The sequence below is a fragment of the Trachurus trachurus genome (genome assembly GCF_905171665.1).
Source record: "Trachurus trachurus genome assembly, chromosome: 3".
In the NCBI taxonomy this organism is placed as follows: domain Eukaryota; kingdom Metazoa; phylum Chordata; class Actinopteri; order Carangiformes; family Carangidae; genus Trachurus; species Trachurus trachurus.
In genome coordinates this window covers 4,283,687-4,298,051 of record NC_139893.1, presented here as the reverse complement: position 1 = coordinate 4,298,051, position 14,365 = coordinate 4,283,687, and the positions used below count along the sequence as shown (strand labels likewise).

General features: G+C 39.6%; 1 protein-coding gene across 3 annotated transcripts in view; it reads right to left on the bottom strand.

The window, feature by feature from the left end:
- The window catches only part of baz2ba (bromodomain adjacent to zinc finger domain, 2Ba), a 117,145-nt gene extending 108,071 nt beyond the window's left edge, over positions 1-9,074 (bottom strand). The window contains exon 1 of one of the 3 annotated variants that reach the window (XM_083994958.1): positions 8,673-9,074. The gene's annotated coding sequence lies outside the window, so the exon portion shown is untranslated. Of the gene's footprint in view, positions 1-246; positions 305-8,672 lie in introns of those variants that run through there. The other 2 variants (XM_083994956.1, XM_083994957.1) reach the window with 2 other exon arrangements.
- Positions 9,075-14,365: the final 5,291 nt, after the last annotated feature.

Sequence of the window (14,365 nt, the reverse complement as noted above, 5' to 3'; positions counted from 1 at the left end):
AGAAGCGTTTCCAAAAAACAAAACACAAAACAAAAAAAACCACTGAGATGTGCTTTGACCTTCCTGCTGGGGACAAATTATTTTGAAACATGTGAACAGACTAGAGCCAGTCAGTCAGTCAGTCAGATCATTTCCTCCTCAGCAGAAGCAGCAGCTGCCTGGGACCAACTGACAATTGCCCAAGAAGAAGAAGAAGAGAAAGAGTAAAAAAAAAAAAAAAAAAAACGGGAAATACATTTTTAATACCTTGTTTTGTGTGAGCAGCGCAGTGAGAACAGAGAAGCCACATACAGTCAGAAGGAGAGGGACGGTAATGACTGTAAAGACTACGATACGTGCTATAAGGCGCCTGTGGATTAGGCCTGTGTTGTTGTTACCTCTCTCTCTCTCTCTTTCTCTCTCTCTCTCTCTCTGTCTCTCTTCTCTTTCTTTACACACGAGCGTCCTTTTTTTAAACCTGAAAATGCTAAAAACAGCAGCTTGTCCCAGGTCCAATAATGACTAATCCAATGGCTGCTAGCGCTGGTTTGAGCCCTGCTTCCCTGCTCTTCTCTGCTCTGCTCTGTTCTGCTTTGCTTTGCCTTGCTGCTAACAAGGTAAGGCCATGTAGGTCAGGACTGAGTTAAGTTCAATTCACAGAGAGAAAAAAAAAAACACAGAGACAAGGTATAAAAAAAAAATAAACAAGACAAAACAAAAAGATCTTCAAGATTCCCAGATAATACAACAAAAACTTCACGGTTCCTCTGCTCAGTCAACACAGAGCGCAGCTGATTGTACTAGTGTGGTTTCCATAAAACACAGTCCAAACACACACACACAGAGATATATATATATATTTATATAAATATATATATTAATATATAAAGCCAGTGCACAACGGCTGCAGAAACTGCTTTCCTATTTGTTTTCTTCTGTCATTCTTCTGTAGGAGTTAAATATTTAAAATTCTGGCTTAGCTCGGAGCGGCTCTTTGCCAGCGCAGCTAAAATAAAAAGCCTTTGTGGCAGCAGTGACCAGATTTTAAATGCTGAAGAAGATCAATAAATGTGTGTGGAGGGGGGTGGGGGGGCTGTCGAGGCACAATCTCATACATTTGTGTGTGTATGTGTGTGTGTGTGTGTGTGTGTCCTGTCCCTTATGCGTAAATGCCTGCGCTCTGACAGCAAGTGTGTCCATGCATGTGTATGTGTTTGAGGCTCATGGTTCCCCTGCCTGCTACAAGCTATTCTATAGTATCATCAAGTATCATAACCCCCCCCACACACACACACACACACACACATCCACCCCCCGCTGACCCAGGAGGCGCACACCAATAGAAAACCAATATCATTCCCATTCCCACATCCGAAAACCTTCTTCCTATTTCTTTTTTTTTCCATTCCCAGGATGGATCCCACCTCCGTTTTTACTTTTCTTTTTTTTTCTCTTTACCCCCCATCATCTGAGCACAGCAAGACACACACACACACACACACACACACACACACACACACACACACACACACACACACACACACACACACACACACACACATAAACACACACACACATAAACACACACCTCTCTGCTACAGATTGAGAATGTCAAGGTGTGGTAAACATCAAACTAAATAGCAGGTTTCCCTCCGACTTTGGAGACATTTCCATAATCAAGTTCCTGCTGGAATAAAATGATGGGCACTTAGGACTGGGAAAGGATAGATAGATGGATGGATAGATGGACGGATAGATAGATGGAGGGGGTGAGAAAAATGACAGGAATCATTGAGGTTGGTTTTCTTGTAGGGGAAACAAAATCTGTTCCCAGTTCAGTGAGTGTTAAGAGACCCCCCACCACCCATATCCCCCCTCCTCCTCCTCCCCCTCCTCCTCCTCGTCTGTATCATGGAGCCAAATAACAGTGAGTGAAGCCACTTCTTTTCATGAAAAGAAAATGCACTTGTGATGTGATGCTGCCATGTTTTTATTTTCGGTTCACTTAAAGAATGGAAGAATGGAACTCGTTGCCAAGTTATATTAAACAACTAAATAGTATATATACTAGGGCTGTCAAACGATTAATTTTTCTAATCGCGATTAATCGCATTTTTTCCATAGTTAACTCGCGATTAATCTCTATTAAAAATATTATATATGGCGCTTTGGACTTTCAACACTCCAAAGTGTTATAATCTCTAGTCAAACAACTTTTAGACCAGACCTAGCAGGCCTACCTAATCATAACACATGATGCATGAAACTCACACAGAATTGAAACGAATTGCATCCAGTGAAAACACTTTGCTACGCCTCTGCCTGGCCATGTGCATTTGTTGACAACAGAAGCCGTCAAAAAATCAATACATCGCCACTGCATTTGTTGACAACGAAGCCTTCAAAAAATCAATGGATGGAGCTATGGATGTTAGACTGTGTATATTTGTGTAGCAACCAACTTGAAGGTGCCTTACCGCCACCTACTGGACTGGAGGTCCCACACTCCAGTCCAGCAGACAGAGGACAAAATGGGCCGCGATTAACAGCGATTAAAAAATTTAATCGCGTTCATTTTTTTAATTAATCGCATCACGATTAACGCGTTAACTCTGACAGCCCTAATATATACGTTTTTAAAAAAGCTCTAAAAGAACATTACTTAAAAATGAACTTCCAGGGTTATAATAGAAGTATAAGGAAAGTGGTTATAGAGTCGATTATTTGTGGATGAGCATCATTATATTATGGAAACCTGGTTGGAGCTGTCTTGTCTTGTCATGTATTGAATGTATGTAATGTTGTTAAGGTATACTGTATATTGTTTTGTATTGTCTATATGGTCTACAATATTGTCTGTATTTATTTGTTTGTGTTGTTATATGTCTATGTCTATATTGTCCAGTGTGAATGTGTATTATTTTATTGTCTCCATGTATACTGTATGTTTTGGACCCCAGGAAGAATAGCGGATGCTATGCAGATGCTAATGGGGATCTTAATAAACATAAAAGTAAGAAACACACACAGAGGTATGCATGCATGCAAGCAGACAATCAGTGAATTACTGTGTGTGTGTGTGTGTGTGTGTGTGTGTGTGTGTGTGTGTGTGTGTGTGTGTGTGTGTGTGTGTGTGTGTGTGTGTGTGTGCACGGCTCCCACGAAAAACAAGAAGTACATCTGTATTTTCACCTCCTTCGCTAATGTACAAAACAAAAAAACCAGCCCTGAAGTGGAAAAATCATCAGGACCTTTTGAGACTTCATTAAAAGAAACTAGCCTGGACTTTCCAAACACGGCATCTCTTTAGAGAGAGAGGGAGTGTATGTGTGTGTGTGTATGTGTGTGTGTGTGTGTGTGTGTGTAGGGGGGGAGAAATCAACCTTTTCACCTTGCTGGTGGAAAAACAGGCATCCCAACGAGACAGAGCATGCACAAACAACCTTGACTTTCATCAAGGAAATTCTCACATTGAATGATAAATAGAGGCCCAGGGGACGAGCAGCAAAGAAGCAGCTTATCGCCTTTCCCTCCCCAAATTTGGCCGCTCTGTCTTCTGTCTCCTGAAAGTCAACGCGGGGGTGACCCACTTGCACTTAACTGCTTATTGTTCGGTAATTAATCCACCATATGTAATCCACACACACACACACAGTAAAAACCCGACAAAACGGGTGTTGAATTGTTTTAGTCTTAATTAACAGTTGCGCTTGTTCGTGTGTTTTTCGACAACAGGAGGCATATGTGGCCAATCTCATTAGTTTAGTTCTGTACAGATGCATTTCTCATTATATAGACAGAAACAACAACAGGCTGACGACGTTTCTAGAAGAAGAAAAAAAAAAAAGATAGCACCGCTGATGTTATTTGGAAAAGGCTCACGTTTAAAAACCGAGCGTGCACTTTAGACAATTATTTGTGTTCCCTGATTATTATCAGGGACATCCAGTGCACATGCAGCAGCAGCAGCAGCAGCAGTTACCAAAATAGCAAGGTAACATAAGGTTAGGTGGATCATCTGAGAGCTCACCAACTTTCCAGCTGAGAGGACATTAACCTGCGAGGCCATGTAAACACGTATCAATAAGTGATCTGTCTGCATCGGGGCCTGTAGCACACACACACACACATACACATGCACACACACACAGAACAGTAGGGCCAAGACAAACACACCGAACAGCACCGATCTGATCTGCAACAATAAGAGGCATTATCAATCTAATGCCGAGAAGCTTTTAGGGCTTTTGCTAAAACGCAGCTTCTTCCACAAAGGACCATTAGCCCTTATAGGATTAATGTCTACTTCAAAAAACATCTGTTTAAAGTCTGTCGTTTCTTCGTACGTTATTTCATTTGTCATTATTGTTGCTGCTCTGTGTGCACGCGTGTTAGTGTGTGTATATATCACATATGTAAATGTCTGAGAGTGAAATCTGACCATCACCAGCCAGGACGACTTCAGTTCTCGAATCGTTGGGTTAACACAGAGCAGACCTCGACTTCCTCTCTGAATTTCACAGCTCTGTGTCAGCGCTCACATGCAGAGATTTGACAGAGCTCCCAGATGGCCGTTATTATCAATAGACTGTTTGTAGGTCTGATTAATCTCAAGTCTAAATATAAAAATACTGACATCAATTCCATGAAATATTGAGGTTAGGACTCACCCCCAAACTGACTCTGGAGCAACTTTATATATAGATCATTAAAAAAAATCTGATACACAACCACAGTAATATGGGTGGCTCGATTCTTTTTTTTTTTTTTCCCATCAAATCTCCCATCATGCCTAAAGCATGAATCACTTACTTTTCTGATATATCTTGTCACAGGATCTACAGTAAAACTCTTTCCTCTTTCAGGCTTAATGAGGGACAAACTGACTCAGAGAGATGAACAATATGCACAAGAATTAACAATAACTGATCGTTTCTAACAGATGCAACACTTCAGCTTTGAGGTTTCTACTTTTGCAGACTTCCAGACAGACAGCCGCCACAAGTGAAAACAGGTTTTTTTTGTTTTTTTTTTGGGTTCAACTTTTTATCAAAATGTGGAACTGAGCTCTACTGAATCATCACAAAAGTTTTTAAGAAACGGAAGAAAAGCGTCACCTTTGCTCTCAGAAAACAGCAACGACAGGAATAAGTGCCGTATACGGAAAAATATGTTCCACCTCTAATCAACAGCTGCATCTGGACGAACGATGCGAGACCTGTTACGTGTCATCGTGGCGACTTGACACCTGATAAATCTCACTTTGTTTTTTTTTTGGAGGAAACTCTTCGTTTGTGAAGCACACACACACACACACACACACACACAAAAAGAAGATGATCGCCTCATATTCAATACTAACGGATTATAGAGAATACTGCATTGTGTGCACATGGGATTGTCTTCTCCAAAAGCTGTCCAAGTTCTGTCAGATTCAGCACCCCCCACCTCCCCCCTAAACCAGCACCACCACCACCGCCCCCCGCCCCCCCGACACAGAGCTCGTGAACCTAATTTCACCTAATCAGCTTAGTCAATAGCAACCGTTTGCTGTGACTTTGGTAGACATGCAAATAGGGCTTAACTATGTCTATCCTTAATTCCTGAATGTTCAAGTCAAGCGGAAGTCCTCCTTTATCTCTTCAAAAACAACAGCTCCAATTTGAGAGAGAGAAAGAAAGAAGAGCAAAGAGAGGGAGAGAAAAGAAAACTCCAGCGGAGAGTTGGGTTTCTTTTCTATTTTTTCTTCCTAGCTCCTTATTCTTCTTCTTCCTCTTCTTCTTCTCCTTCCTTGGCCTGGCAAGGAGAGACATCTCTGATTTGAGTGTGCTTGAGGTAGCACAGTGTGCTTTCATTTCAAACCAACATGGCAAACAAACTCTGACAGATTTGTTCCCCTTTTTTCACTTTTGCTCTTGCTCACTCTCTGTTTCTCGCTCGCTCGTTTCAAATTATGGGAAAACACACTGCACAAATATATTACTACTTCACGTTGGTTTGTATGATCTGCTCAGCTGCAGCACTTACAACTTCACACACACACACACAGACAGACATAACGCGTGCATGCATGCACAGACGCCGGCTACACATATTCAAACAAATCTGCACACAAAATGACGCTAACAATAGACAGTTAGTTGTAATAGTGGTAAGAAAAACTGGGAGACTCTGTTCCGTTTCAATTCACTGATACCACTAATGGCTTCTTAGCAGCTCCATGAAATCAAGCAGCTGTCATATAGATGCATCAGCAGTGTGAGTGTGTGAGGAGGGAAAGCCATCCCCATAAGGACAGAGGCACCGCGCCTTCATGTTTGGCTAAACATCTGCTCCTCTGCACTCCAGCTTTGCAGCAATAAACGGGCAAACAAAAGAGGTGGGAGGTGAAATGATCAGATTTTCCATTTCAAAGCATTTGTTCGGTTTGTTTTCCTTTACCCCCCCCCCCCTCCTCTCCTCCTTTTCCTTTTTCCTTTAAACTGCTTTAAGGACACCAGAGGAGTGGGGGTGAAGAAAGTGAGATCAAGTTTTAACTTTGACGGATGAGCTAAAACAACACCTTTTGTATAAGATGGATGGCCGAAATTAAATAAGGTCACCGTTTTTTCCGTTCGCTGGATAAACTCTGTCTCCAGTCTGAACTGCTCAGTTAGGGGTGATTCAAACGCCAATGTGTGTGTGCGTGCATGTGCGTGTGTGTGTGTGCGAGATGACAAGAGACGCACGTGCGAGTGTGCACGTCCTCCAACTTGTCAATCCTGAAAATCTATCAATCACTATTCAACTTTGTGTAAACAAGCATGCAAGCATTTGCCAATAGAGGTTCATTTAAAGAGCAATAAATACCTTTTCCTTAACAGTTACATAATTATTTCAAAGAACTTTGTGTTTGGCAGCGACAGCCAGTTATATTTTATTTTTACTGCTCCTCTTAATGGGATTCTTGGTAATTAATATCCTTCCTTCCTTTCTTCATTTCTTCCCTCCCTCCTCCTTCCTCTCTCTCCACCTCCTCCTTGTCCTTCTCCATTCATTCACACAAACATAAAGCAGCACACTGAAAATCACATTCAACAACATTTAAATCGCCTTTAAAAACAAAAAGAAAAGAAAAACAGTCAATACTTTGGTCTAAATGCGACAGATCCCAGCATGTCCACCTGTCTCTCTCTGCACAAATCACAACCACGTCCCTGAACGCAACACGACCTCACTTTATATTTGTCTTTTGTTTCCTTTTCTTTATCTTTTTATGAATAACAACAAACACAAACTGTCTTCAAACCATCGCTTTCAATCGATCAATCAAATGTCCTCTTTAAAAAAAAAAAAAAACACCACACAGGACGTGAAACACCGTGTCAGGGTTTTTTTTTTTTTGCCCCCCTCTAACAAAACTTTGGTAAAACTTGCGAAAAAAAAAAAACGTGGATCCATTTCCTTTTAAAGTGTGTGTGTGTGTGTTAGTGTGTGTGTCTGTGTATGTGTGTGTGAGTGTGAGTGAGAGAGAAGAGAGAGAGGGGGGAAAAGGTAAAGAGGAGGGGGGGCGAATTTAAAATAACCAAGATGGCGAGAGGCTTGTTGTTTTGGAAGGGGCAGAAAAAATGGAGGATATTGTAATATACACAAAGGGATAAATTTCAACAACTCGGCCAAGCTGCTAGCTTGACTTGCACTCAACCACCACAACCGCCGCCGCTGCTGCCTCTCGGTCGCTTCCTCAAACCGAGAGCCAGCCGGTAAAAAAAAAAAAAAAAAAAGGAAAAAAAAAAAAGAAGGGCTGGCCAGAAACAGCAGCAAAGCAACAACAGAGGAAAAAGTCAAACTCTAATACCGTAATAATAATAATAATAATAATACAACCTACATCTTGAGTTATTTATGTATTTGTCGCTAATTGTTTTTATCTTTGAGATAGGACCGGAGAGATTGGACCGTTAAAGCGGAGGGATATTTTTAACGGACGTCCAACGGCTGCTGCTGCTCTGCTGCTCACAGTCCAGTCCGTTTTTGACGGTTAAAACAACCACCAGCAGTGACTAATCTTAATACATTTACCCCCAAAAAAACACGACAAGTCAATGTATTAACACAGCGGTTACAAGCACAAACACAAAACACATCCGTGGAAACTTTAAATTCACTACGATTTTAACACAAGTTTGTGTTAGTCCGACCGACCGACAGACGCTGTGAGAGCTGAGCCGAGCTGAGCTGGCGTGAGATCGGAAGGACACAAAGACGATTCCCCCCACTATCAGGTCACCACCGGCGCTAACTATGTAACACCAGAGGAGGCAGAAAATAGTTCGTATTTATGTTTAATAAAACACCAAGAACAGCAGAAACACAAAACAACACAGCGATAGACAGATAGAGAGAGAAAGAGAGAGGTGATGGGGGGTAAACTTTACGTTATTTGACCGTGAATTGTTACCGTCGAGTCGACTTATGTTCGGGATTCACCACCACCACCACCACTAGCACCATCGCCACCGAGCGAATGAATTAGTACATCGTAACACGAAAACAAGACAGAAAGTATCTCTATCTAAACACAGAGAGAGAAAAGCGAAGAAACTATAAGAAGCGAAGCTCAAACCGCAGCTTTCTGTAGGAGTAGTAATAATACTAATAATTAAAAATAATAATAAAACACACACACAGCGTCAGTGAAATAAAACACTTACCTTTTTTTTTTTTAGTTTCGACACTTTACTTATTTCCAACGTGGGTTTTTCTTTTTTTTCTTCAGTTGTTGTAGTTAAAAAATAAAAAAAAATAAAAACACACAAAACACTTCGGTTCGGCTTCGGTTTTCTTCTTATTCTTCTTCAGCTTCAGCTTCAGCTCGCCTCCTCTTTTTTTTCCTTGGTCGCTGCTTTTGGTTATGAAAGAGGTCGGGGACGAATGATAAAGAAGGGAATTGGGCAGTAATTGAGTCTCGGTCGGTGTTGTGTGTGTGAGTGAGTGAGTATGAGTGAGTGTGAGTGTGTGTGAGTTGAGTGAGTGTGTGTGTGTGTGTGTATGTGTGTGTGCGTGTGTGTGTGCGTGCGTGCGTGTGTGTGTTAGTTACTAACAGCAGATTGAAGGAGACTCTTCTCAAGGTTTATTCAGCTCCACTTCAAGGAACCGACCTGACGTCAGCTCACTACTGCCACACAAAGAAAACTTATTATTTGTGCAGCAGCAGCAGCAGCAGCGGCGGCAGTAGAGACAGACACAGAGGCAGCAGTGTCCGTAGTAAAGAAAGACACACGACGACGACACAGTTATTGACCATTATTACTTCAAATGCGACACTTGTCATCGACAGGAACTTTTTATTTAGCATTAGTTTGTAGTTTAATCAGTGAACTGCAGCTTTAACCACGTGCACGTGTTCATGGTTTTGCCCCCCGTAAACAAATAACAGGATGCATTTGATAAACATTTACTATCTAATTTCTTTTTTTCTTTTTTTTACCAAAACTTTAATAAAACTTTATGAATAATAATAATAATTTCTATTGTTATATATTATATTTATGTTGATCTCTGCTGGAGCTGCCTGCAACAATCAGTCAGTTCATTGATTAGTTGACTAACAGACCATTCATTTGGACTTATAATATACAAATTGATTAAGCAAGAACTAATTGATAAGATGATATTAGTTGCATATCAGATCATATTGGCTATAGTGCAACTTGCAAAGGAAAGAAAAGTTCACATCTTATGTGCACTTGCTCATGAATGTGGCCCGTAAACATATAACATATAACAAACATTTACTTTCTAATCTTTTTTTTAAACTAAAACTTTAATAAAACTTTATGAATAATAATAAAAAATGTTATTGTTATTGTTATATAGGCTATTATATTTATGTTGATCTCTGCTTCACAAGGTGCTGCCTGCAACAATCAGTCAGTTCATTGATTAGTTGACTAACAGACCATTCATTTGGACTTATAATACACAAATTGATTAAGCAAGAAACTAATTGATAAGATGATATTAGTTGCAGATCAGATCATATTAGCTATAGTGCAACTTGCAAAGGAAAGAAAAGTTCACATTTTATGTGTGCGTCCTCGTGAATGTGGCCCCGTAAACATACAGGATGCATTTTATAAACATTTACTTTCTAATCTTTTTTTTAAACTAAAACTTTAATAAAACTTTATGAATAATAATAAAAAATGTTATTGTTATTGTTATATAGGCTATTATATTTATGTTGATCTCTGCTTCACAAGGTGCTGCCTGCAACAATCAGTCAGTTCATTGATTAGTTGACTAACAGACCATTCATTTGGACTTATAATACACAAATTGATTAAGCAAGAAACTAATTGATAAGATGATATTAGTTGCAGATCAGATCATATTGGCTATAGTGCAACTTGCAAAGGAAAGACAAGTTCACATTTTATGTGCACGTGCTCATGAATGTGGCCCGTAAACATATGCATGGACGCATTTTTATAAACATTTACTTTCTAATCTTTTTTTTTTAAACTAAAACTTTAATAAAACTTTATGAATAATAATAAAAAATGTTATTGTTATTGTTATATAGGCTATTATATTTATGTTGATCTCTGCTTCACAAGGAGCTGCCTGCAACAATCAATCAATTCACTGATTAGTTGTCTAACAGACCATTCATTTGGACTTGTACTGTAATAGACAAATTGATTAAGCAAGAAACTAATTGATAAGACTATATTAGTATAGTTGCAGATCAGATCAGATCATACTGGCTATAGTGTAACTTAAAGGAAAGAAAAGTTCACATTTTACACATTATTATACAGCAGTTGAGTTAAAGACTCATGACGACACAGATATCGACCGTTATTACTTCATATGCAACACTTGTCATCCACAGGAACTTCATTTAGTGTTAGTTTAGTCAGTGAGCTGCAGTTTTAACCACGTGCATGTGCTCATGAATGTGGCCCCGTAAACATATAAGAGGATGCATTTTATACACATTTACTTTCTAATTTCTTTTTCTTTTTTACTAAAACTTTAATAAAACTGTATGAATAATAATAATAGTTTTTATAGTTATTATATTTATGTTGATGATGGTTTAGCTCTCTGCTTCACAAGGAGCTGCCTGTAACAATCAGTCAATTCACTGATTAGACTAACAGACCATTCATTTGGACTTATACTGTAATATACAAATTGATTAAGCAAGAAACTAATTGATAAGACTATATCAGTTAGTTGCAGATCAGTTCAGATCATACTGGCTATAGTACAACTTGCAAAGGAAAAAAAAATTCACATTTTACATTATTATACAAACCATTGCAGCAGTTGAGTTAAAGACACATGACGACACAGATATCGACCGTTATTACTTCATATGCAACAGGAACTTCATTTAGCGTTAGTTTAGTCAGTGAGCTGCAGCTTTGACCACGTGCATGTGCTCATGAATGTGGCCCCGTAAACATATAACAGGATGCATTTTTATAAACATTTACTTTCTAATCTTTCTTTTTCTAATCTTTCATAAAAAGTTATGAATAATAATAAGTAGGCCTATTATTATAATTATTATAATGATGTCCATTATGGTTTAGCTCTCTGCTTCACAAGGAGCTGCCTGCAACAATCAGTCAGTTCATTGATTAGTTGATTAACAGACCATTCATTTGGACGTGTAATAGACAAACTGATTAAGCAAGAAACTAATTGATAAGACGATATCAGTTAGTTGCAGATCAGATCAGATCATAACGACTACAGTGCAACTTGCAAAGGAAAGAAAAGTTCACATTTTACACAACAGCAGCTGAGTTAAAGACACGACGACACAGTTATTGACCATTATTACTTCAAATGCGACACTTGTCATCGACAGGAACTTTCATTTAGCATTAGTTTAGTTTAATCAGTGAACTGCAGCTTTAACCACGTGCACGTGTTCATGGTTTTGGCCCCGTAAACAAATAACAGGATGTGTTCTTATAAACATTTACTTTTCTTCTTCTTCTTCTTTAAAATAAAACTTTTATAAAACTTTACGATGATAATAACTTTTATTATTGTTATGATTATTATCATGATGGTTCAGCTTCACAAGCAGCTGTAACACTCAGTCAATGAATTGATTAGTCGATTAACAGAGCATTCATTTGGACTTGTAACAGACAAACTGATTAAGAAAGAAACTAATTGATAAGACGATATCAATTAGTTGCAGATGAGATCATACGACTACAGTGCAACTTGCAAAGGAAAGAAAAGTTCACATTTTACACAACAGCAGTTGAGTTCTTGTGCCTTTACACTTAATTTGTCATTTTGGCTTGTTAAATAACTACACAATTGTTGATTCATTTCAACTGATCGATTATTCCGTGGATAGCTTCAACTCTACCTGGAATTAAACTAAATGTTTAGTTGATGTAAAGTGGAATTATCAATGATTCAATCAGTTTTAACAACTTGGACCCACACATTAGGGTCTATAATCATATTTAACAACATTTCTGCTACTAATACTTTAAACGCGACTGTGTCCAGATCTTACCACATCCACCTGTCTCTGCAGAAATCACAACCATAACCTGTTACACAAACTCACTTTATATTTGTTTTTTTTAAAGCAAATGTCTCGACCTCAGACACAAGTTTCTCCTTGCTACACAATTGTCAAAAACATTTCTGATATTGATCTATATATATCCACTAATAGTTTCAACTCTAATTTCTTGTTCAGTCATCATCATCAATAGATGTTGCACTAAGTTTTTTAAACAGCCCGACTGTGTTATTCTGTTATCACCCACCACACATTAAAATCCATATACAAGCAATCATTAATCTTCTGTTCTGTATCCATTTACACTGCATTTATCAGAAGAGAAGAGTCCTAGTTGCTACAGTCGTCTCTCCAACCCCCTCTCTCCCTCCTTCCCCACGAGTCCCACTGTTAACTGACCAAATGATGATCCCTTTAGAAGATGATACACGATCAAACAAATACAAATCAGACAGATAACACTAACACGTGGTGGTGGAGGGGGGGCTGAAATAAATTAGAAAGCATTTGCCAAACAAAACAAAACAAACAAAGCAAAGCAAAAAAAAAAAAAAAACAGAAATAGGACAGATCTTTTCCCCGGGATGGGATCAATACATTGCCTGGCAAAGACAGCCATCTGTGCCTAATTGTATGCTTTACCTCCTCTTCTGAGCACACAATAAGCAACAGGCTGAACGCAGGCCCTCTGACCCAGACTGGGTTTCCAGACGGGGGAAGATTATTTCATTCAACTGGAAAACAACAAGGGGGTGGGGGAGTGGTGGGGGAGTGGTGGTGGAGGAGCGGCGAGGGCTTTTTTTTTTTTTTTTTTTGCAGATGGAGTGGGCAACTGTTCTTTATTTGCCCCACCCTGTCGAGGATGAGGATGGGTCACAGAAGCCGGAGCCAACTGGTGTAGCTATCTCTCTCTCTGTCTCTGTGTGTGTGTGTGTGTGTGTGTGTGTGTGTGTGTGTGTGTGTGTGTGTGTGTGTGTGTGTGTGTGTGTGTGTGTGTGTGTGTGTGTGTGTGTGTGTCACCCACCATCGCCACTGGTTGTAGTATGTATCCACTTTAACTGGTATTATACGGGATTAACAAACTGTTGGCTGTTAGTTTATGGACAGCTCATAAATCACACACACAACAACAATGAACTCATTGTTTAGCGGCGTGATGGAGTGTCGGTTTACAGGCACACATTCATATTAATGCTTCATAAACATTATAAATGACCGTAAATGTTTCCTATTCCTTCCTTCATCATCATCCTCCTCCTCGGTCCTCGTCCTCTCTGGGACATTACATTACAAGCGCACGCAAAAGTGTCACCGGGACGTTGCGAGAATTGTAAAAAGCTGTTTATTTGCATATCAGTCATTTTTATTTGTTCCTTTTTTAAATAAATAAATAAAAAGGTGAGACGAGGAGGAGGAGGAGGAGGAGGAAGAGGCGAGTTTGGACACAGACAACCTCTAATTCAGCTTGTGGTGTTCAGTTAAAGCCATTTTATAAGCTTGCTCTCCATGTTCTTTGGTCATTGATTTTCCTCTCTGCCCCTTTCCATTACCTGTTGAGAAAGGGGAGGGAGGGGAAGGGGAAGGGGGAGGGGGGGGTTGCTCTTCTTCAAACACACACACATACACATTCACATACGCATGCACGCACACACACATATACACAATCCTCTCTATCAGTCTCTCTAGCCACTGGCACCCTGGTGTATTTCTCCATCTCCTCTCCGCCTCTTGTTGCAGCAGTGACAGGCCATGAGGAATGACAGTGGCTCTGTTTGTCATACAGTAACAGCAGCAGCAGCAGCAGCAGCACAAGCAGCAGCAGAGAGAAGAGAA